General features: G+C 40.3%; 1 long non-coding RNA gene across 6 annotated transcripts in view; it reads left to right on the top strand.

Moving 5' to 3' along the window:
- The window catches only part of LOC132659202 (uncharacterized), a 155,388-nt gene that overhangs the window by 107,382 nt on the left and 21,965 nt on the right, over positions 1 to 26,041 (top strand). For 3 of the 6 annotated variants that reach the window (XR_009599315.1, XR_009599317.1, XR_009599319.1), the window contains one exon: positions 25,135 to 25,219. The exons of 1 other annotated variant lie outside the window; for it this stretch is intronic. This is a non-coding gene — a long non-coding RNA (uncharacterized LOC132659202). Of the gene's footprint in view, positions 1 to 9,373; positions 9,518 to 25,134; positions 25,220 to 26,041 lie in introns of all 6 variants that reach the window. 2 more of the 6 variants (XR_009599320.1, XR_009599318.1) reach the window with 2 other exon arrangements.

Genomic DNA, 26,041 nt, shown 5'->3' with positions numbered 1-26,041 from the left:
CTCTCTGAAACATTCATTTTTATGCTACCTAGGTAAGAGTGTGGAAGTGAATATTAAAATCCCATAACCATATTTTGGTGCTGATGCTGCGTTTCCACGTTTTATGGTCTATCTTGAGCTGTTTGATTGAATGGCAGTCTGCTGTTTAATCAAGAGCCATGTGTTATTCTATATAAGTGTACTGTATTATAAAAGTGAATATAAAATTAATTTCAGGATATATATGTTTAATTACAGAGCCTCATGTTACATATCTGAATCAAATTGTGCATTGCCTCCTAATAGAGCGAAAAAGTTTGGGCTTAATTTAAGCAATGAAGCTTGAGGTTGTTTTAAGGAGGCTCTTCTCAGATCATAACTCAGTTCTTAAAGTTGGTTCCTATGTGGTTTTTCCAATTCAGCCCCTCGGGTGGGGAAGTAAAGGATATAACATTTATTGAATGTTTGTTCGGCACCAGGCAGTGGAAGTAGATGGTTTTAGATATCACCTTGTTTTAAAGCCTAACAAAATTCCATGAGGTGAGTATAATTATTCCCATTTTATACATGAACAAACAAATCAATAGTAAATTACTGGAGGCCACAGCATGAATAAGTGATGGAACTAGGATTTGAATCCAGAGCTGTATGTTTTCATAGTAAAATTAATTTCTAAAAATAGGACTTGCATGTGGGGAGGGGAAAAGGATGACTGTATTTTACTATGTTAGCAGTGGTGGGATTAGAGATAATTTTTAATTATTTATTTCTGTCATTACATATTTTCTGAATTTCTAATGATGTGTAAGTGTATCTATTTATTTAAATGAAGTATGAGACTTGAACTGACCTTGAGAAGTCATTCAGGTTTAGACTATCAGTGGCAAGGGTTCCCTTGGACTCTGTCCTTACAGTGTTTCTTTACAAGGGAAATTTGGGTCTGGTAGCCTTCTGAAAGAAAGCCCAAGCTATGAAATCGTTGCTGGGAATCTGATAACCACAGGCTGTGAGTGTGCCTCCCTCAGAGATGTTAAAGGGCAAGTTGGGTCGGAAAAAAGACCAATTCAGTGTTCCACTACAAGTTGGAACAATTCTAGGGGGTGGGCCTTAGATGGCTAGACTATTACTAGCTCACGTAAGTAAAATCTGCCCCTGCTTCCTCACCACCACCATTAAAAAACACAAAAAAATTGCTCTAATAGCTTATGGAATCACGGAGTCATTTTACTTACCTCCCTTCCCTGGTGGCTGTCAGTAAAGAATCTGCCTGCAATGCAGGAGACCTGGGTTTGATTCCTGGGATGAGAAGATCCCCTGGAGAATGGCATGGCAACCCACTCCAGTTTTCTTGCCTGGAGAATCCTCATGGACAGAAGAATCTGGCGGGCTGCAGTCTACGGGGTTGCAAAGAGTCAGACACAACTGACGGACTACACTTACAGAGAATGGATAAACGACAAGGACCTGCTGTATAACACAGAGAATTATAGTCAATACCCTATGATAAATCATATTGGGAAAGAATATGAAAAGAATGTATGTATATATATATATATATATATCTGAATCACTTGGCTGTTCAGTAGAAATTAGCACAACATTGTCAATCAACTATACTTCTGCAAAACAAATTTAAGAATAACAACTAGCCTTTTATTGTATAAGTAAGTAAAGCCACTCAGTCGTGTCTGACTCTTTGTGACCCCGTGGACTGCAGCACACCAGGCTCCTCAGTCCATGGGATTCTCCAGGCAAGAATACTGGAGTGGGTTGCCATTTCCTATCCTTGTAAAAGTTTGGATCAAGATTCAAGTGCTCATTTTCTCCCATACATGTATCGTTCCATTTAATATTTCTGAAGCTGATTGTCCATAAGAAAGTGCTAGGATGCTTTACTATAGGTCTGCTAGGAGGGTGTAGTAAATGGTGTGGTGTGCCATCTGGATCCCTCCTTTTGGACCATGATGTCATTTCCCATGGTCGCCAGGAGTGCTGTCTGCTGCCAGCTCGTGGCTGAGACTCTCCTCAGGAACTGCCCTGACCAAAGGAAACTTGCCTCACCCAAGGTTACCTGTCTTCCTCAGGGACAACTGCCATCTAATGTCTGGACAGAAGTGATACAAAGCCCAGCATCCTTGCCTCAATATGGCCGTCCCAGCTCCAGATCTCCCTGTAGGCTCATCAGAGACTCCGGTTGCAACCCCATCACACACAACCTCCCCTTCTGCCCAATCCTCCTCCCCCAACTCCCTTACGGGCATGGCTCTCAAGAACTCTCACCAATGAGCCCTCTCCATGCAAACTGATATTTCTGACTCTCTTTCTCAGAGAACTGAGCCTAAGACTCACCTACATTTCCTATGGTCTCCACTCCACATTCTGCTCCAGGTGAGCTATAGAGAGAGGAGGAGCCAAAGATGACTACACAGTAATGGCACCAGGCAGATCCCTGGGTGGATCACTTTTCATAAACTCACAAAGCAAGTTTGCTCAGAAAGGGTCTCTAAAGCCAGTCAGCTTCTTACTGTCAACAGTCTCTATGGGGTGTGAATAAAGCTGGCACTGGCATCAACTCAAGCTCAAAGACAGGTGTACTGACTTCCTGGACTTTGGAACCCATGGAGTACACTGCCCAGTCAGAGCTGAGAATGTCCTGCAGTGGTAAAACCTGGTCTGTAGTTTAGGATGGGGCAAAGATGCAACTTTGTAGGTGATCATCTGTGATCCAACTCTTGGTCTGGGCACCCCTGATAATTATATATGGGGAATAATAGAGTTGAAATAGACACTGCCTGCTCTGGGTTTGGTGACTGGGTAGCTTAGCTTCTCCTGGATTTGCAAATACTACCAGGAAGCCCACAGCAGCCAACAAAGTTAAATAAGATGGCCTCAGCGGAAACCACAAAGACAACACAAAGAAATGTGCTGTCTCTTTGCAGCAACTTTCTTTATGAAAAATATATTTGAACAGCTTGCAGCAGCATCCGACTTGGTCAATAAAGACTTTGGGATTTAATCGCCCATGTAGGGAAACATTCCCTTTAACATCAGAGTGAGCTATTTCCCCCAGTATTTCAGTGATTGTTACCTAATTGTAGACCCTGGAGAACTCTCTCTTGATGGAATCTGCCAACAACCGTTGCTTGACTTCAGTGGAAAAACAGTCCAGAAAAAATCTTTATCTATCATTGTGAATGGTGGATTCTCTATTCTACTAGATTGGTTTCTCTACTTCTCAGATAGATTTTCTTCATTTTAGCATTTAAAAAGAATTTCAAAGCTAATTTCACTCAACTGGCAGATTAATTTAGTTTCATGGAGATAAAACTTGTAACAACCTCCTCTGGTTCAGCAGGATATGTGCGTGTGTGCTAAGTTGCTTCAGTCCTGTCTGACTCTTTGCAACCCTATGCATTACAGTCCACCAGGCTCCTCTGTCCATGTGGATTCTCCAGGCAAGAATACTGGAGTGGGTGGCTGTGCCTTCCTCCAGGGGATCTTCCCAATCCAGGGCTCAAACCTGTGACTCTTACGTCTCTTGCATTGGCAGGCAGGTTCTTTACCACTAGCACCACCTGGGAAGCAAGCAGTGCTACTCAAAATTAGATCATTAACATATATATATTTTAAATAACCAACCAGTAACTCTTGCTGTTAATATCATGTTTGTCGAAATTGAAACAAAACTATAAAACTTACCAGATTGCCCCCTTACTTTGACTACTAAGAAACTCAGAGCCAAATTTAATGTTTAATTACAATAACAAACCTTTAGATTTTCTGATAGAATCCCTCCTCCTTTCCCATCCCATCTTCATTCCATCTTCCCAACACACAACAACTACTTAATTTTTAAAAAACATTTTTAGGAGTTTACTCTGTTTAAAACACACACACACACACAGAAGGCAAAGAAACATTCTGAAAACTGTAACTACTTCTGTCTTGTTGGTTCAATATTTTAAGGCTGATGTGCGGAAGGCAGGTAAATTGTAAGCAATCAATAGTGGGCAACAAAGAGAAGATATTCAAGCTCAACGTTCCAAAGATGAAAAATTTGATGATGAGTGGCTAAATGTAGATTATATATCCACCATAGAAAGGAAAGCAGTCTCTTCAATATGTAATGTATTTTCCAAAACTGAATAGATCTGTGCCTCAAGCAGTTCCATCAGACAAATTGTACCCTAAATCTTCTTTGAACTGCTGGGCTTAAATCAAATTTAGATATAAAAGGTTTCATTTTTACATAACCTATATTTAAAGCTTCTATTGAGTCTTCAAAATGATTTGCTGCAATGCACGTGTTCTTGGTGTGAGTCCAACTTCTTAACCTGTCTAGAGTTCCAGTGATAAAAGTTCACATGAATTTAAATAATATGCCGGCATTGAACGCTTTCAGGCTAGTTATTGATGTTCTCCTTGTCTCCAGTATATTCAGATAAGATGAACTGAATCTATAAAAACTGACATTAGTTGGTACGATTCCCTATATCAATACCTCAATCAATTTTAAAATATCTTTCCATAGTCTGTGTATGTTGGCATCTGAGATAATGAAATGTTTATGTCAAGGTAGCATGGGCTCTGATGTGATGAAAATATAACCCTGGAGTCCCGGTTACTTAGCATAATAAAGGTTTATTTCTTGTTCATGCTAAGTCCTAATGTGAGTTGTCTAACTCTTCAAGGGAGTTGCCTTCCATCAATTCAGTTCAGTCACTCACTCATGTCCGACTCTGCAACCCCATACACTGCAGCATGCCGGGCCTCCCTGTCCATCACCACCCTCCAGAGTTTACTCAAACTCATGTCCATTGAGTCGGTGATGCCATCCAACCATCTCATCCTCTGAGGTCCCCCTCTCCTTCTGCCTTCAATCTTTCCCAGCATCAGGGTCTTTTCAAATGTGTCAGTTCTTTGCTTCAGGTGGCCAAAGTATTGGAGCTTCAGCTTCAGCATCAGTCCTTCCAGTGAATATTCAGGGTGCAGGAGGAGTGGGATGTGAGGCTGGGGAAATGGACAGTGGCTAGATTTGCTTCCAGAGTCCATGCCAAGAAACTGTGGGCTTCATTTCAGGACAATGCATGATTAGATTTTCATCTTAGAATTCAATATTCAGTGAATGAACGGATGATGAATAAATCCAAAGGGGGCCATTGGAAACAGACCTCTCACTAGTCTGTCTGTTGATATACCTTGTGTTCACACACTTGTGATTTCTCAATAGTCTCCGCACCAATGATACATCTTCCTTACCACATATGTAGTAGTGAACACAGTTTTCACTAATAACTGACTGGAAATAGCCAAACTCATCATACATGTCCAGTCTAAGAACTCCACATACATGTGTCAAAGTAGAGGGGTAGGCAGGCCAACAGTCTTTGTGACACAATATCCCAAAAGAAGTATAATAAAGCATCTTTTTTTACAGACATGGCAAACACAGCAGGAAAAGGAATAACACATTTTTAATTGGAAACATTCAGATTTGCGCTTAATTTAATTCAGCTGCCCAGTAGCCATGGTTAGATCTGCATCATGATATATCTTCAATGCTATCTATTTTCATAAATGTGAACTTTCCTGAATACGTTTCTGATGGATCCTGACATTTTAAAATATGTCCTCTTGTCCTTTTCTGTGCAATAGACCAAGCACAGAGTGTTCACTCCTATATCACTGTCACCGTACTATCAGAGCAGATGGCTACTTCATCACAAAAGCAAAAATTAGGGATAATTTATGCCGCTCCTCGCTCTAGAATGTGAAAACAGAAAGGGTTTGCTATACTCAACCCAGCAGTAAGAGCCTCATCAGAGGGCATTTGGTGCTATTCCGATTCCATTCTGTGGAGCCCTAAGCTCTCAGGTTATAGAGAAAATTCTCAGAGCACGTGAGTTGATGCTTCGTCCAGTAACCAAATTAAGTCTACAATGCCTCTTTTAGGGAAAACAAAATGCAATAAAACAGCTTTAAAATGGGAAAGATTATATCTGGACCCTCCATTGTTTCATAGTCAATGATTTCTCCCCTTCATAGGAAAGGGGTTTCATATTCAGAGGAGTTGTTTTTTGTCAATGAACATTAAATGTTAGATATGGAAGAGCTATTTATCCTCAGCCTGCTGAAGAGAACAGTAGAAATTTCTCTTTATTGGTCTATAAATAAGCCATGTCTGAACATACCCTTTATTGGAAGAAGAGCCACGGCCGCTCATCTCACGTGCCAACAGGCTCGTCAGGATCCCTTCATTTGATACTGCCGTAAGCACGCCGAGGAAGGCACAGACAAAAGATTGCCCTCTACAGCTATCAAACTTATTTAACCTGAGAGCAAGGAGTATTCCCTAGGTGAAAGAAAGATGCACATAAAATCATAAACGTTTATGGTTAACAGGTGTTAATGTTTAGGAAGAGCAAGGTGAATCAGGAAAGTGTCATTTAACACAGCTCAGAAGTGACAGATCAAACGGTCGTAGGTTCCTCTGTTTTATAATTACATGTTATCAACAAAGACACCTCGGGCTTTGGGGCTTTATCTATATAGTACCAAAGTTAATTGGTTAATTCAGAAAAAAGAAAAAAAAGAAAAGAAAACTTCCCCCCAAATAGCAATTAAGATGCCTGTTTGAATTCCACAGCCAGATGATCTAGTTGCATTCGTTATATATATATATATATTATTTGTGGTTGTGAACATGTAAAAAGCCATTGAAAATGTCTCAATTATATGGGCAATATAGTCCATCCTTTCTATTTGAATCTGTTTAATTTGTTCATGTGTATTAACTTTTTCAGATTAGCTATCCTGTGAAAACAGACAGCTCCACTAGGGAAATCTAGTGCAGACAAAATTAAAAGGCTATCAATGTGAAAAGTAAGAACAGACAGAAAGCTTAGCAAATTGGAAGGAACAACAAAGCAGCCAGCAATAATTGTGTCCCCTTTCCACAGAAGGAACTCTGTTCTCTGTACATGATTTGAGGCTCATACCCATATTAATAATGGTACCTCTTCCATCAATATCTTGGATTATTACCAGTGTCTGGGAGAAATTTTATTGGCTGCTGCAGTTCATTGAGAATTAATTGATAGGGCACACTTACTCTACATGAACTTGAAAAAAAGTCTATCCAGTGGAGTGATTTAATTCATTTTATGTTAATTATAAATTATGCCTGGAAACACTTATTAAGGGTGGACTTGTTTCCAGCTCTTGGACTGCACATGTGAGCAGTTTGTACTTCTGACATTCTGGATACCCTGACTTTGGCTGGCTGGCTAACACCTTAGGAAAGGCATTCATTTGGCATTCCCATCCATATTTGTGATGTGGCATGTTCTTAAACAAACTAGGCCAGAAGGAGGCAGCAAAACTGCCCACTTCTCTTTATTTGTAATTTAAGCAACAGGATGAGAGACAACTTCCAAACTGGATAATTAAAAATATTTACCCACACTCTGTATATTTTAAATAATCTCCTAAGTGTTTCATAAAACTGGAAAGGAAGTGGGGGGGGGGACCGGTTGCCAAACCAAATGGAAAAATGAAAGATGACTTTGGAAAGAGAATGTAAAGAGTTACTGGCCGCATCCTACAGAACTCTTTATTTTCATTTCCTGTTCGATACTGCTGATGAGTAGATTCTCGCGATTCTTCCTCTCGGTGAGCGCGCACTAGCACTTTTATTAAAAGAAGTCCATCAGAATGCGGGTAGTTGTTATGCAGGAGCAGTAACTCACGTAATGGGGGATGGCATTTCTTTCCACTCGTGCTGCTCCGCTGGCTCTAATAGCAACCTGGAGCTCAATTTCCTCCTCAAGAACATTGCATTTCATGTGGAATGTCAATTATTAAAATGCAGTGTCCCGTGTCTTCCTTCTCACTAGATGAATTCATTTGCAAAATTTGCTAATTTATGCAAATGATCCTTAACCTGTAACTGCCTGGAATCTATTTTACTGTTCCTGGCTTTTGGCAGCTTGGCGCCTAGATGCGGGTTAACGCAAAACTGGTCACTTCTGTCATCATTACGTTGGTTATTGAGTTGTTACTCACCTCCCCGGCAAAAACCACCACCACCAGCAACCACAGATAAAAAGCTGGCTGACAGCTGGAGTGGAAAAATCTGAAGATTAAATGAAAACTAAACTAGAATGAGAGGAGCTGGTACCTGCAAATCCAGACACCCTGAGTAATGTTAGAAGCTAATCCCTTTCTATGTGGGAAAAACTAACTGGTTAATAACCCAAGGAGGGTCTATCAGCTATTGACTAAGACAGATACAGATAGTAGCCAGATAAGAAATTTCTTCCTGAGAGTAACAATTGAACTGGCCTGGGTTTTAGTAAATACACAGCATGATTTTCAATTTGGGGCCATGGTTTTACATGTAAGAAAAGCAGCAAAAAAGGGATGTTTGTCAAGAAGGAGATTGCTGAGTATGTGTGTGTATGGTGGTGCACACAGGCATGCCTTCAGATCCAGGGGGTTTACAAGTGGGCCTGCTTGATGCTTCTGCGAATGACTGTGTGTCCCACAGGTACCCCATACATCAGATCTGGAGGTGTTCCTCTGAATGAGCTGGGCTTTGTACTTTCTTACAGCAAGGGCACCATCTTAATCATCTCTTCTGAAAAGACAGGCAGCAATTCCCGCCCCCCGCCCCCCGCCCCCGGCCCTGAGTGTTACACAGTTTATGTTTATGAAAAAGAGCTTTCTGCAAACCTCAGAGCTGGTTTTCCTTTTCCTTTCTGAGGTCAGGAGAAGGATTCAGAATCCATAGGAAGTGGATACATCACCTCATTTTTATTGTGTTCTTCATTCTGGCAAATTTCCAAAGGCCATTGCATTGAGCAGTTGAGCAAGCTGGATTGGACTGGCCAGGGAGACTGCACCAAGGAAGCAGATGGTCACGGTGCGTGTGTGTGAGAAAGAGAGAGAGAGAAAAGCATAGGTGAGCTCTAGTCTAGATACCCTCCCTGGGCTGCTGATACATAAGCTAGCCATCAAACAGCCCCCACCCCACCCTGCATCACACAGATCTCTCTCCAGTGTTTCACTCCATGATTCTCTCATTTGGGCTCTGTCTTGTCTGGATCCGGGCTACACACACATAACCACAAGCTGTCCTTGTAACCCACTCTTTTGACTGCTGGGTTGTATTTTCCTCTTTCAAGTGCACCCATCGTTGCAAAGTAGGTGGAGGCCTTTGCCGTGGATATTGGAATGGATTCTTTCACTCCACAAGGGATTTCAATTAAAGAGAAAAAAAAAATTCTGCCCTTGGTAAAATGGACAATTACCACCTCAAGGAACCTGTCTGAACTCTAGAAAAATAATATGAGAAGACACATTTAATCACTCACTTTGCTGTTGTTTCTTTCAGAATCATAATCTCTTTAAATCTACTGAGGGAGCTATTCCTCTGGCCCCCAGGATGCCAAAATGACTTGATGATTTATTTATGCAGCATTTGGCAACCCATAGTCCAGATTGTGGCCGAAGTTGAATTTTATGAGCCTTCCCCCTAGTGAGTATATTTTAACATTATATTAAAAAAATATTTTTTGAAAACCTCAGTCATGTTTGGTTCAGCCTCAGGCCCTGAGAAAGACAGTGACAGAAGCAAGGAATTAAAACTGTTAAAGACTTCGCTGATGAAATTTTTATTGTGAGGGATTAGAAAAAAATGTCAAGTTTTTATTTAAGGAAACAGAAAATGCTTTAGTGATATCAAATGTGACCTTTTCTATTTATAGCCATTCATCTGGTCAGTCAACAGTTTATTGGGCCTCTACTGTGGTCCAGAAAGTATTCTAGGCCCAGAGGACTGTGGTGAAAAAGACAAGCAGTATGCCTTCTCTTGTGGAACAGACATATCAAAGAAGGGAGATAAATGATAAACAGATAAATAAATACTGTAGGTGAACAGAATGGGTTCAGATCACAATTATAATAAGTCCCATATAATAAAGAGGAACTTTGAGCTGAGACTTGGCCTGAGGTACAGAGAATTTATACATTTGCCTGAGACGAAAGCTTCTCTAGTGTCAAATCAGAAAAATAGAAGGTCTGACAAAATAGTTTCCTGGCCAGTTTTATTTCTGCAAAATCCAGGTCAAAAGAAAAATATATTGTCAAACTCAAATGAAAGAAAGGGTTTAGACCTTGAAGAAATGAAGATGGTCAGGAAGCATGATTCTAGAGGCAGCTTTGCAGTTTGAAATCATGGACTTAAAATTCATATGATCAATGATTAATTGTTTTAAGGAGATCCAAGTATATAAGATCTGAAAAAAAGGCCAGAGGGGCAGGGGTTTTATCAATGGGAAATAAAAAATGAGATAGTAAGTATATGAACTTAAAATCCCTGTCAGTTTTCTAGAGTACAATTCACATTTCTTATGTCCTTTGATTTCCATGACAATCTTATAAGGTGTTATAATATTGACATTAGGTGAAGAAATTAAGTCACAGAAAAGTCAGACAGCTAAAAAAGATGGCACTGTAGTCTCTACCATAGTTAGCCATTCACTCATAAGTGGAGATATTTTACCATTTTAAAGGAAGCATTCTTTGTTGTTATGTTACACACTGGTAGTCCATTACTTTGTTCCAAGTTTTATTCATTTTTACATGGATTTTTTAAACTGAAGTTATGTCTCCAAATAGCTACTTAAATAAGCAAATGGAGTCAGGGGGAGATGGAGAATGCTCAGGTTGCTCAATCAAATGCTCAACCAAACAAGGTATTTGAAGCCATAGTCTGTCGTGGTGTCAAGCAGACAAAGACTCAAGTTCAAAGACATAGTCTGGCTGTTATTGCTGACACAGTGGAGACAGATTTCACTTCACTTTAATTACTATAGAAAAGTGAAGGTCAAGGGAAAGCCTGGGATTCTAAGTCTAGACCAGAAGATATCAGGGGTCTTGTTATTTTTAAAAACCTTAGCCAAGAACAATCACGAAAGCTGAGACACAGATGTGAGCTGTTATAATCAAGACCTTTGCTTCTTAAGAACTGCTGGCCAATTGAAACCATTTTTATAACTCTTTTTGGTAAACAAAAATCTTTTCTCAAAACAAAACTTCAAGCAATTCATCACTTATAAAGGAAAAGATGTAATTATTACCATGTAACATGACTTGAGTGTCAAAGCATTTTAATTACGTTATTGGGTACTAATAATGTATAAGGATATTGCATAGAACATAAAATTAGATGCTTTTCTGCCTATTAAGTATTTAATCATAATTTAACAGATAGACACAGTTCAATATTCTTAAGCTGAAGTGAGTCTATCATCAGTAAATTACTAGTGATCATCTTTACAAAAAAATCATTACTGCAGCTTCACAATGTAACCTTCAATGCTCATTCCAGTCTATGGAAATTGCTTTGTGAAAGAATCATGTGTGTGTTAGTGTGTTTCATTGAAGGTACTCAAGCGTACACTTGAGTTAGGATTACAGTAATTTTGTCCAAAAATATCAAGGAAGAGAAGGTTTGATCCCTCCTGAACTGGCAGGCACACAACTATATGCTATAATGAGCTGACTCGTAGGGAAAACTTGGGTATGGTCAGGCTCCATATTCTTAAGAATGTGGAAGAATCTTCCTGCTATATTCTAGCCAAGGGTCATGGTGCTTCTTGAGGAGACAACAACAGCTAAATCCTGGATTCTATTCAGTCCATAACTCTTAATCTGAAGCAAATTTGGATAGTCAGGTTCAACTACTTTCCAGGGGAGTGAATGACAGTCCCTCAGTCGTGTCTGACTCTTTGCAACCCCATGGACTGTAGCCCACCAGGCACCTTTTCCCGTGGAATTCTCCAGGCAAGAATACTGGAGTGGGTTGCCATTTCCTTCTCCAGGGGATCTTCCCAAACCAGGGATGGAATACAGGTCTCCTGCATTGCAGGCAGATTCTTTACCATCTGAGCCAGCAGGGAAGCCTAACTATTAAGAAACATTTCTAAGCATAACGACAGGTCAGCTTAAAAAGTATCAGCAGATACATGCTTGACTTTATCTTATAATCTATAGATAATACATTAGAATGTGTAATGAATTGATACACCTTTTCCAAAGGAATACCTGAGAGAGAAGTAGTAATAAAGTTATAAATGACAGTAATTAATCAGATGAAATAATTTAGAGGAAGCTTGTCTCTCTCAAAGAGATCAGGGCTGGACTTTCCAGGGGAGAGTTCATCAATTGGTTAAATGTCTGGATCCTGTGGAACTTTGTTAAAAATATGTTCTTACCATAGACAGCTAAAACCCTTTGATTCTTTCTCTACCCTTCAGGACTCCCAGCATGATGGCTGGCCTCTCTCGTTATTCTAGAAGATTCTAAGTCAAATCTCTAGTGAGACTAGCAGTCTTAAGCAAGGGATACCATAGTACTGATGGAAAGGTACAGCTTTGGAATCAGCTATAACTGAATTTGAATGTTACACCTTCTCTGTGAACTTGGGCAGATACACCCTACTACTGGAGCCTGAATTTCCTTACTCATAAAATGGGGATTACCATACCTCCTTTATAGGATGTTGTAAGGACTAAATGAGAGAAGAGTCTAGCACTAAGCATCTAGTAACTGCTCAAAACTGCAAGCTCCCTTACCTTTCAACTCTCGAGTACCTTACCTTATAAATATACCTCCATCACACACACCATTTCAAGTCACAGGTATTCAAAGTGGATTTTATACCTTAGTTTTATCTGGCGCATATTTCATCCTCTAGGTACTTCACTGGTGTAGTGAAGTCCTCTGATGTCTAAAGTCATTGAATTATAAAAATGGAAAAGTGTACAACCGAATTTCCTTCAAACAGGGTTTATATTGAACTCACCTTATATTGTATGGCATAATGGGGAATGGGGCTACCATGTGTTATACTCCAAGGTGATAATAAATTCCAGTGTGTAGTTAGGACTTAGGTTCTTTGTCATACTAAAGTCACACTTCAAAAAGCAAAAAAACGTGGACTAACATTGTTATGTTGTTAATACCATGGAAAATAATCAGGTTTGATTTAATTAATTCAGTAATTTCCCATCAGAGGTAGCCTTGTCACTTTCACAGGGACAGGGAATTAGTCCCTTGTAACGAATGTGGTTTCTTAGAGGCAAGGTTCTGTATAGACACTGTGATTCTTATGGCCCTTTCTATTTTCCCCACCGTTGTCTAGACAGGATCAGTGTTGTTACCTCAAGAGTTATACAATGGAATGGGGGGGAGTTATAGGTAATCCCTTCTTCTGAACTAGCTTGAAATAAAAATTAAATGGGCCTTGAGCGTTTGTGAATTGCAATGTTTCATTGGGGCAATGGAACACTAAGTGAGGCTCAGAAACAGGGTGTTAATTCAGGCCTAATCATTTAATTCCACTCTGTTATGTGCCGTATTTATTGCCCTCCTGGATCTGTTTTCTACAGCCTGATAAAGAGACAGTGATTCTCTGAAGCTCAGTCAGGGACCATTTTATTTATATCGTTAGTTAGTCCAATAAAAGCACTGGCTTCAGATTCCTGCTGTTACTTTCTGTTTTGTAGCCCTGCCATTAACTATGAAAATGCTGATGGTTTTTCATCTCTTGGGCTGGAGTTGCTTTGCAGTTGAAAGCGGAATTTGTAAGAAGAGGGGATGGTCTGATTAGGCTGATAGTAGAAAATTCCAGGTCGGTGTAACCAGATAGATGCAAGCTGACTGGGAGAAAACTCAGGTTTCAGCTGCAAATGTGAACTTGCCTCTCTTAAGCATGTTGGTGTGAAAATCTGATTGACACTTTTCAGAGTGAACTTAAACATGTTTAGGCTGTGATTCTGTTTGTGACCCAGACCAGTTTAAAAGGAATGTTTAACCAAAAACTTGCTGTGTCTCTATCCAAAATGAAAACCGTTCTAATCTCACACAAAAAGAAATGGAACGTAGCTCTATCTACAGTTGTTTGTGTATATCAAGTAAAGGAGAAGTCATGAAAAATAGATAAAAAGCATGCAATAGCTCACACTTCTGGTCTTCCTTTCCAGAAATATTTTTAACCATATAGTTTAATTGATTAATTGATTGTTTTCTTAACAATCTATAAAGTGCCATAAACAGGCCCAGAATGAGGAAGGGATGGTGGAAACAGATTTACAGAGGTCACTTGAATGAATGATATGGCAATCAGATGATAACACAGGGGCATTAATGTAACCTACTGTGTAATTACCAGTGCTTCCAATGGAGTTAATGTGTAGTTATGCATGCGATAATAGACATTATTTCACAGTAGATATGCAATTAGCTCATGTCCTTGGTGTGCACTGCACAAATGAAGCAAATCATTACTGTTGTTTCAGTGCTGAAATATGAGAACATTTTGAGGACCAAGAGCCTCTTGACCAGACAGATCATCTTTTTAAGCCTTCTGAAGCATACATCCAGCAAGGAAATGTGAAAAGTAACCAGTCCATGGTTTCCATACTTATGAGAGTGTTTATATGTTTGGAACACTTCGCACTGAGGATAGTTGTATTTGAGGAATGTGGTTGAAATAACATGAGTAGATGTGCTTGAAAGTATAAATATAAATAGCCAAAAGTTATCATATTCTTACTGAAAGATAAGTGAATATTCATTCATTTTTCCAACAAAGATTTGTTTACCATTTTCTATGGGAGAAAGACAGTTTAAGATTAAGGTCATATCTCTAAGCACCAGGTGGAGCCTGCTGATTTGAGAAATCTTGCCAGTTCCACAATGGCAGAAAGAGGAGGCAGAATTTTACACAACCCCAAAAGCCATCTGAAGGGGATAAAAGGAACAATATGTGAAATTCTCTTAAATATTGAGAGACATACCCTTGAACTGTGGAACATCTTTTTTAGAGTATTTGCGAAGTCCTCACTGGCTCCACCCAACTACATGGATGGGGGTGGGGGGCAGACAGGAGGGCTGTGCTGTGTACCAGGACATCTGAAATGGTTAACAGCACTTAGTTCTTTACGATTTATGAATCACTCTCTTATGCATGATCACATTTGACATTCAAAGCAAACTTGTGGAGCAGATAGTAAGATATCTCCATTTCACAGATGTGGAAACTGAATCTCATAGAGCTCACGTGGCTGGCCCAAGGTCAGCTGTGGAGAAGATGGTAGAGTCAAGTCTTCACATCCTTGAAGTGAAGTGAAGTCTCTCAGTCGTGTCCGACTCTTTGCGACCCCACGAACTGTAGCCCACCAGGCTCCTCTGCCCATGGGATTCTCCAGGCAAGAATCCTAGAGTGGGTTGCCATTTCCTTCTCCAGGGGATCTTCCCGACCCAGGGATCGAACCCAGGTCTCCTGCATTGCAGGCAGACGCTTTAACCTCTGTGCAATTGCCACCCAGTGCAATTCCACTAAATCAGGATTGAGAGGAGACTCTTAAAAAAATGAAATAAATAAATGGCCCCATTCATGTCCCTGCCAGCTCTAAAACTTTTCCTCGTTCTGTGGCAAATGTTAAATTGTGGATTTTAGAGAGGAAATGAGCTTAGATAATTAAAAAAGGAATTTCAAAGATGTGGGGAGTGTGTGGGCGGAGGTCTGGAGAGAACGGTAGAGTCACTCTGGGCTGATGAAGTGAAATGCTGGCTAGAGGGTGCGGCATTCTTGGGGTCAGAGGGTGTACCAGCCGCAGAGGGTTTGCAAAAGGAAGCAGTGGGAAATATACACTGAAGAGCTGGCAGTGCCCAGACGGCAGAGTCCTTGAATGCCAGCTCGAGAGTCTGGCTGAAAGAAAGTGAGGAACCGCTGAAAGTTTTGAGTAGGAGAATGATGTCATAAAAATGACTTTTATGAGGATTAGTCTAGTGGTGTGCAGAAAAAAGTAGCTATTGTTGGCAAAGACACAGCTATGAGACCACAGCAATTGTCTAAACATGAGAGAGAAACTAATACTGCTCAAGAGAGTATACAGCCACAAGGATTTAATGATTCTCTGGTGAATTAGAAAAACAATTTTAAAATGTCCTAAAGTATTTAAATAAATCAGTCACAGCTGCTCCCCATTCTTAAGAAATAGCTCCAAATTAAGCTCAGCTTTTAGTAGACATGAAAAACAAAATTAGGCAGTCCTCTAAAATCTGGGACAATGCCCTATACTTAATAAGTGCTCAATAACTTTTTTAAAAATAATTTTGATGGAAATAGCATTCAGTTCAATCAAGAAAAATAACATTTCTCTAGATGGTCAACTTTTTAAGACATTGACATTTCTGTTAAAATATGACATATAAGGCTGCTTTAATTTTTCTATTTATGTTACATGTACAGGTGTAGAATAAATACAAACTAAATTTGGAGGCAAGTAGAGAACCTTTTTTTTTCTTTGTAAGCTGAGTGATATTAAATAGGATAGTAATAGAAATTTAAAAAGGAATTTAATTTTTTATTTGAATCTAGAATATCAGACATTTCCTAAGGGTCACAATTTCAATTAATTGAACCATGTGATCTTAATATCAGTAAATTCTATTATTCCTACAGAGTCTTGGGTTAAATTATGAACTAAGATAAATGAAATTTTGGAGGCACCTGATTCTTTAGTATAATCACACTGGCTGGGTACTCGTGATGAGCAGGTTCCTTGACATCTCTGGGCCTCCAGTTTCCCATCTGGGAAGTGGGGATGATATAATGGTGGCAGTACTTGCTCTCACTAATTAACCGTACAAACATTAGTCACTTTGGTGATCCATTCCTTATCCTTTCTGTGGGACCCTGCTTCTTCTCCTGCCCTGTACCTGCATGATGTCTTCTGAACAATATTTCATTCTCCCCTCTCCCGTAGAAAAGGTTACCTGTCCTGAGTTCCAGCTCATCCTACTCAGCACACTAATTTTGGCTATTTAATCATCTGCTGCAGACCAAGATGTTAACAAATGTGAATATATCCATTTAGCAATCATTCCCAACACTTTGTTTGCATTTTGACAGGACTTAAGAGGCTTAAGACTTCCCTGTGGCTCAGATGGTAAAGAATCTGCCTGCAATGCAGGCAACTCGGGTTCAATCCCTGGGTTGGGAAGATCCCTTATAGAAGGGAATGGCTACCCACTCCAGTATTCTTGCTGGAAAAATCCCATGGACAGAGGAGTCTGGCAGGCTAGAGTCCATGAGGTCACAAAGAGTCAGATACACTGAGCAACAAACACTTTCACTTCTAAGAGCCTTAAGCCAAACACTGAAAATGGTATTGATTTTAGTTTCTTCAGTTGTCTAGTGAGGAAGATTCTAGAGGGGTGTGATGGAAGGAGGGCCTGAATGTAGCCACATGTAAGACAGACTTGGGAGAGCCTGGCTTCGGGGTGGTCCCTTAGTGGCTCCATAACTGACACCCCAAACAGTGGCTGCTCCAACCATAAGCTGATTTCCCCTCAAAGTCAGTCCTCTGCATCAGGAAGTGTTTTCTAGTTAATAAAATGTGCTGCCATCCCTTTCACCTTCAGGAAACATAAAGGAAACCCTCGTTGAGTTCAGTATCTACACTTCCTATAGGTTCTATAGCGTCCCTTGTTCCAGCTGCAGTAAGGGCCCAGTGGGTCTTCCTCCTGCGTTTACAAAACTGGGCATTTAATCCACAGCCGAGCTCCCCCTTGCTGGAAAAGAGCTGCCTGCATCCCTGCACGACGGTCTGTTTCCAGTCAAACCAATCGTGGCACTTGCTTCCCTTGGCCCTGGTGCCTACCTACAGCTGTGTTTACTGAAGTGCGACTGTAATTCGCTACAGCATGCCAGAGTATTAATAGACAATTATTTATTGCAAATCTGTACCATTTATACTGTTTACTGGCTGACACAATGTAAAATTTTGATCCAAATGTTAATGTGTCCATGACATTGCATAATTCTATTCCATGCCATGGTTTTTTCTCTTCTAAATGAATCGAATTTGCAGTACAAGGAAATGGCATTTTTAATGGATGAGTGATTTACAGCCTCAAACTTAGAAGGCTATTATTTGGGTAACAGGGAGAATTGACTAATTGCAATAACACAGCAAATTAGACAAATTTAGGATTGTACTGGGAATAAATTCATAGTGAGGAAACGAAAATAACTCACAAAGTTCTTAAAGGGTAACTGAATAAATCTCACTTTAGTTTCACAGGGGGATTATATTTTGGTGGGGGGAGATCAGGTACTTTTGAGGCCAAACAGACTTATAAATATTCAATTGAGTAGAACATAGATAAAAATTACCTCTTCATAAAGAACCATATGTGTAGGAGAGAACACTTCCAATTCTCCAAATGTTTACTGAAATTGCCTACACAAATGTTTTCAGCAGTTGGATGAAAACAAAGAGCTTTATAGTTATGTGGCTTTTCATGAAAAAGACACCAATTTTAGCATATTTACCTTGTGTGTTGTTAAGCATGCAACACAATGCCAAGGAAGAATGATTTCCTAATAGAGATCCTCATGATTTTTCAAAATAAAATATGTGCATCAGCAAAAATAATATTTCTTTCTTTCTGAGGTATTCCAGTTAGGTCATTGATATCGATTCCTGTGATTCTCTCACCTCTGCCCACAGAGAGATTGTTAAGATAAAAGCTGCCTCAATGCAGCTCTGTTTAAATCTCTGGGAACTACACTGGGATGCCTAAACACAAGCTCATTCAAAGTGAAGATCCCCTCAGTGTTTTAGTCCAGGTGGTCCCCACAAATTAATGAAGAGAGAAAACAGATTGGAGGAGGTGGCAGCTCTAAGAATAACGATAAAATATTTGTGTGTTCTTCCAAATTACATGCAAAACGGCCTTCTCTTCTCTAGTAGGCAAGATCCGCCCCGCTCCCTGACTCCAGCTTCACTGACCCCTTCCTTGGTTTTCTTTCCTGCCACCAGCCTTATTCCCTTTCTTTCTGTTCTGCGCTGTCTAGCTGATCATCTTGCTAAATGTATGCTTGTCTGAAAGGTCAGCATATGGCACAAGCACTTTAGCATGGGACACTTGATCCTTCTGAGCCTCTCCAACACCTCTCATGCTGGTCCCTTTCTGCCCCTGCCCTACCTGCCCAGAGCAGTTCCCTCACCCCGCATGTGAACAGCAAGATCGGGATAACTTGGGCTCCTTGGGACAGGCCATAATGTGCCTCTTTCTCTTTGGAGGGCCTTTCACTCATTCCTGCTGGTTCCCTCTGCTTGCGATGCTCTCCCCGCTCTCTTCGCCTGCTGCTTACTGATGCTCCAGGAGTGGGTTCAGATGATATCTCTGGGAAGCCTTTGCTGAGCCCTCCAGGTGGATGGGATGTCTCTGCCTCCCCTCTTAGAGCGCATCCACACCCAGGTGACATCCTTGCTTCTTTACCCTCCTTCTTCACTGGGCTGGAGGCTTCTGGAGGGCACAACTTGTCCTCTTTCCTGGACTTGGCCACAGAGTAAACAGTAAACATATGAGGAATAAAAGAAATACCTCCCTTGAAAATCTACTTTGCCCCAGGCACTGAACAAGGCCTGTGAAGAATGGAGCAAATGGTTTGCACCTGCTTCCTACTCCCAAATAGAGCTTTTAATTAAGTAGGGGGTGATATAAGAAGGCCAGAAATAACGAAACAGAATTTGATACGACCACAATAAAGGCAAGTCTTGCTACAGGATTTCAGAAAATTGAGATTTGTTCTTTAAAAATCATTATCCTCTCTTTGTTCCTCTCTCGTGTTCTCTGAAATCAAGCAAGTGAAAGTGTTAGTCGCTCAGTCATGTCTGACTCTTTGCAACCCCATGGACGATAGCCCTCCAGGCTTCTCTGTCCATGAAATTCTCCAGGCAAGAACACGGGAGTTGGTTGCAATTTCCTTCCCCAGGGGATCTTCCAGGGATCTAACCTGGGTCTCCTGTATCGCAGGCAGATTCTTTATCATCTGAGCCACCAGGGAAGCCTGAAATCAAACAAATCGGAGATTAAATCCTTGTTCAACCATTTATTAACAATGGGATGCTAGACAGTTTACCAAAGCCTCAATTTCCTCATCTGCGAAATGAAGACAATAATATTTACCTTACAAGGTACCATGCCGATTAAGACATAGTGGGAAGGGCTAGTGCATAGAAAAGACTCGACAAATGGTGCCGGGAATAGTATTTCAAGTGAATATGCTACTTGTTTCCTCAGGCCTGCTCCACTGTACTTCAGCCTTTATTATTTAGCATCTCATATTTCACCTGTCCAAGTAGGAGCCTTATCTGCTTACTGGCATATAGTCAATAGTTCATTTTTAAATTAGGACACAATATACTCAGCTTCTTTCAAAGCTGACTGTAAATTAATAATTGGAAGGGCTGCCTGGCTACTAATAGGCTTTCATTTGGTTCTTTTTGAAATTTTAAGAACTCAAAAACAGAAACCATACCTTACAATCTGCAAGTAGTCAATGACTTTCTGTTGAATTTGATTGGAGAGCTGAAAAACCTGGATTATTTGTTCAGCACACATTGATTGAATTCTTGCTTACACCTTCTTGCTGGATCCATCTTTCCTTCCACAGACTTTTATCTAGAATAGAGAAATGTCAGGGAAAAATGGAAAGCAGTTAGCAACTGCAGCAATGTAGACAACAGTGATGTAATGACTGGTTGAAATTGAATCAGACTTTAACATTATTTGTACTGTCTGTGTTAGATAGAAGGACCAAGTGCCACTGCTGTAACTTACGTGGTAAATGAAGCCCAGCCATATTAATAGCGGACCCAAGGCTATATAGTGATCAAGAAATTGAGTTGCAAAATTAGAGAGGCCTACACAGCTGTGTGACTTTGTACTGATCTTTTAAAATTCCAGGTTAGGGACTGTAAAATCTACGTTGGGAGATTACTTTGTGACTTAACTGAGACAAGTCCGTGCGTCACAAAGAGTTGGACATGACTGAAGTGACTTAGCGCGCATGCACGCATATATAAAACACCACGATAAGAACTCAATACATGGATATTTTTATTATCATTTTGAAGATAAGTCATGGAATCTGTGGTATTTTAAAAGACATAGGTTAAGGATGCCCATCTGAGAGAGAAGATTCTTACATTATTCTTACTTGACTGAATGCCCTGGCCGTAATTATTAGACAGTGCAACCTTGCCTTCCTGCAGACTGCCAAAGAACGAGGCAGGTGTTAAACACACATGGAAGGAGAAAGATCAATAGACCCCCACGGCCCTAAATAAATCAATGCAAATAGAAATTTGGCATTATTTATAATCAGCTACACCTTCAGTACATGCGACGTTGCTTAGTCTTGGTTTCTTTGCCATCATGCAAAATTAGAATGTGGAAAAATTACAGAAATTAAAAAGGAAAGAGCCATTTGTTAAGCTTCATCTCAGAAAGCCTGGAGAGCAGTTTGGCTCAGGCCTATGCAGTCAGGAAGAGCCTCCGATTTAGGTTTTGAGCATCTTTTCTAACCTGTAACCACCCACAAAGGCACAGTGACAGGGTTAAAGAAAACACACATCTGACAAAATCCAACTTGGGTCCCCACGTTGGACCACAAGGCTCGCAACAAACTATTAAGGAACATTGTTTACGTGTTATTTAAATATCTTTAGAACGACAGTTATCTTGTCTAAAACATTTTATGTTAAAGGCATGGAATCTGTATAGTTTATTAATTGAAAATACATGCCGCAAGCTTTGTAGCCCTGTTTGGATGTTTCTTCACTTGGTAATACTCAGAGCTTCTAGAAACAGGAGCAGCTGGGCCACTATCTTGACATGTCAGGGCTCACGCCCTTCCTAACTCACTCATCTGGTTAACACCTGATTTGATCAACAGGGGGAAACTATCCTTTTCCCTATTAAATGCATTTATCCTACTTTCACAGCCCATCCAAGAAGAAAAGTCATAAAGAAATATATTGGTTAAGAGCCAGTTTTTAATTGTGTCCGATGGAAGAATTCCTTGGGAGCTGCGTAGGGGTGTATCACTGATGAAAATCGAGAGGAATTCAGATCTTATCTTATTTGTTCTAAACCAGAACATTTTACTTATTATTCATAATACACATTGAAGGCAGACACCAAAATGGCTCATTTGGAGCATTTCTGTGCTCGCTGACTAATGTACATTAACGCCAGTACACATTCTGTGTTACGGATCCATAAAATGCATTTGCATAATATTGAAATTATAATCCCAAATGTGTAGTAAAAACCTTTATGAAAAATTGTTACTGCTCAGCTACTATACAGTGCCTAATTTTTAATCTTCAGCCTCTCAGCTGCGAGTTAAGATAGGGTATTCTTTAAATAAAAACCTCAAGAGTAGGAGCCTGGAACAGAGCCCTCCTTTCTCCTAAGCAGGATATTTTTAGGCAGAGGAATATAATCTCTACTGTGTTAAACAGTTGCCTTCACAGTGATCTTGGCTTTTTGTGGACTGGTGTCTTGACTTTAGATTCAGTTGAGCAGTATCACTAGTTTACCAGCCTCGCATCAGCAGTGGGAAGAGGGTTTCTCTCATGACCCCACTCAAGGGTCTCTGCCGAGCCCATGAAGAGGCCATCTGGAAAAGAATCCCAGTGACTGAGCTGGCAAGTAATTCTGGCAGAGAACCCACTGGCCATGATTTCTTGATCCTGTCTCTGTGCTCACTGCTGTGATGAACTCTTTTTTTTTTTTACGATATCTTTTTTTTAATGTGGACCATTTTTAAAGTCTTTATTGAATTTGTTACAGTACTGTTTCTGTTTTATGTTTGGGTTTTTTTTTGGCTGTGAGCCATGTGAGATCTTAGCTCCCCAACCAAGGACTGAACCTGCATCCCCTGCATTGGAAGGTGAAATCTTGACCACTGGACCCTCAGGGACGTCTCTGTGGTAAACTCTTGATTAGATTATAACAAAGAGCCCTCCTATTGCTTCAATGAGGTGGATATATACATCATTCCTGATGAAACAGACTAGAAAGGTTGAACCCTTTCTAGGGTCTCTTATCTCTCACAGATACACCCATACCTGTTAACTCCCATATTCCAAGTGCTGAAGCCAACTACAGTGTTAAGTACAAACGCTTGATTCTTCCTTCAAGTGATTCCACAATTGTGTTTTCAAATAATTGTCAGAGAGCTCTAGCTGAGACTGTCCAGGATTAATGTTACCGAATTACATTTCTACTAGGCTTTATCGACATAGCTCTTAATAAAAGGAGCCCCAGTGGTTGGGCTGAACACTCACCTTGTGCCCAGTCAGAGAGAGTTTCCCCTATGGAAGTGGTCATCTCTTGGTCATTGGCCCCTCTTGCCTTTTCCCATGCTCCCAGCAGAAGTTCAGGCTCCTGTGCAACCTCATGAAGCTCTACTCAATTCACGTTTACACAGTGACCAAACTGCAAACCAAGAATGTGTTCTCCAATGCCCTCTCACAGGGCTCTGCCACCTTCTTCCTCTTCTCTTTCTTCTGAAATTTCAAGCTGCTGGAAGGAGAAGAGAAAATCGGAGTCAAACAGGCCTGTCTTCACTGGATGCCACCTTATACTAGGGGTTTTCCCGGCAAGGATGGAGGGAGAGCAGAAATGAGACAGAATAGATCTCTTACTTTATTTGCGGAATTTGGGCTTGGAAAAAAAATTCTTTTTTCTTATTTCCTTAGTCATTTATTTTGGTTTGTTTAATAGGTACACAATGCAAATCTAAAAGGTATAAGAGTTCAAAAGTTATTTTTTATACTGTGGAAAGTCTCTTTTCTATTTCTTAAAACCAACAGGATATTGATATTCAACATCAATTATTCAAGATTGATATTTATTGTTGAACAAATATCAACAATTATTCAACAATGATATTTTCATTTTTTCATCTATTAGTATCTTTGAGATACTTTTTTACAGGGACACATAGAGCTGCCTCTTTCTTTTAACACATATGTGCCTTAACTTATTTAATCAGTCTTCTTTTGATGGATATTTAAGTTATTCCCTGTTATTTGCTAGTATAAACACTGCTGCAATAAATTACCAATTCATATCACCAATTCTGGAGAAGGCAATGGCACCCCACTTCAGTACTCTTGCCTGGAAAATCCCATGGGCAGAGGAGCCTGGTGGGCTGCAGTCCATGGGGTCACTAAGAGTCAGATACGACTGAGCGTCTTCACTTTCACTTTTAACTTTCATGCACTGGAGAAGGAAATGGCAACCCACTCCAGTGTTCTTGCCTGGGGAATCCCAGGGATGGGGGAGCCTGGTGGGCTGTAGTCTATGGGGTTGCACAGAGTCGGACACGACTGAAGTGACTTAGCAGCAGCAGCAGCATCACCAGTTTATCACCTTTTGAAATGTGTGACTAGATCTGTAAGATAAGGTCCTGGAAATGTAACTGTAGGGACAGAGAGATGTACACTTAAATTTGAGTGGATTTTGAAAAATTATGCACCCTAGAGATTTAACCAATTTACCCTGCCCCCTTTCCCCAACCCACCACCAACATATGAGAGTTCCTTAGCTTAACCTTTCAGATCAGGAGGGTCTGGTAAGCGATGGCTAGGACTTGAGAGAAGATGGATCCAGAAGAGGACTGTATGGAGGCCTGGCTTGGTGGATGGCAGCTGGACTGTAGGGGTATGCGACAGAGTGAGAAAGACTGGGAAACTCTTCACGAGCCCATTCTATTCATTTAAAACTACTCTGAAATATTAAACCCAAACATATGGGTCTCCTGTCTGCTGCTAAAAGTCTCCAGGAGGTAAATTCCACAGCTTTCTTGGGTAAACTATTTGGACTTCTCACAACTCTTCTGAAGGTCAGGACATTTTTCCTTATGTGTATGTAGTATAAATCTTTCCTGCACACATCCATTTGTGAAAAACGTGTCTAATATTTCCCCAAAGCAATGCAAGTTCAACTAAATAGACAACATGATGCTATAATTTCATGGCTAGAGTATGTATCCGCTTTTTTAGAAAATAGCATACATCTCCTAAATCATTTTAGAGTGATTTAATGCATACATGAGGGATACCATGAGTATTTTTTTTAACCCTGTGTTTAATGTAGCTATGGACTTTACAGAGACTGTGTGTATGTGTGCATATATTTTAAAATTTTGCTACCCTCTCTGGTTTTATTCCTTTTACATATTCTAATCATAGAATTATCTTACTTTCTCGTTAGATGCTGATTAATACATAGCTTTCTTAATAACACGTCCAATACCACTTCTGCTGAATGAGAAAATGGTGATGTAACCCAGAGGTTGGTAAGTTATTTCTGAGTGTATCTTTCTTCCTCTGTTGAGATACAATAACTATTTTAAGAACATTTGGCATCCAAAAAATCTCAGCATTGTGTAAATTAAAACATCTGCTTATACTTTGACATCCTCATTCTTCAAAGGTTAGTTGGATTTGCGGTTGCTTTGTTCAACAAGACTGCTCTTAGAGCCCAAGGATGCACATTTAATTATTGGGAAGATATGTTTGACAGAGCTGTGGGGGAAAAAAATTACCCTTCATATTCACACCAGTATTAACATTTTTATAGAATGAGATTGCCTGAGAGTCAAAGAAGGGGGAAACTCCATGAAAATAAATATGAATCTATTTGGTCACTGGTCTTCTTCTGCTGATTTACAAGACTCCAACCAACGATTCTTTGCTCTGATGCCTAGAACTCATCAGTTTGCTCTCACTCTGGCATTGCTGATTTCTGCTGAGGTTAAAGGCAGCAAAGTAAACTCTGCTTCCAACAATAAATAACAGAGGGAGTTATTCTTTTCACTCAAACAGGCTTTAGATCACAGCAGACAACTACAGCCAGGTGCATTTAGCTACATTTGTCATTGCCACGAATGCAAAACATGTAAAGAATCTGCAGCAAAGGGGTCCCTCGCCAGCCCTCTTCCCCTGAAATATTCTTCCATCCCCAACTGTGGTCGAGCTGTGGTCACCCAACACCAGGAGGAAGGGCTGAGGTGCCTGTAGGATCAGCAGCATCTCCGGACTGGTTTGTTAATTTACACAGGTCACTGGTGCCAGCTAGCAGATTGTGCCCTGGAAGGCTTTCTGTGTCTCTGGCCAAA

This window comes from Ovis aries, chromosome 2, assembly GCF_016772045.2.
Source record: "Ovis aries strain OAR_USU_Benz2616 breed Rambouillet chromosome 2, ARS-UI_Ramb_v3.0, whole genome shotgun sequence".
NCBI lineage: Eukaryota > Metazoa > Chordata > Mammalia > Artiodactyla > Bovidae > Ovis > Ovis aries.
This window is presented reverse-complemented; position numbering and strand designations above follow the sequence as displayed.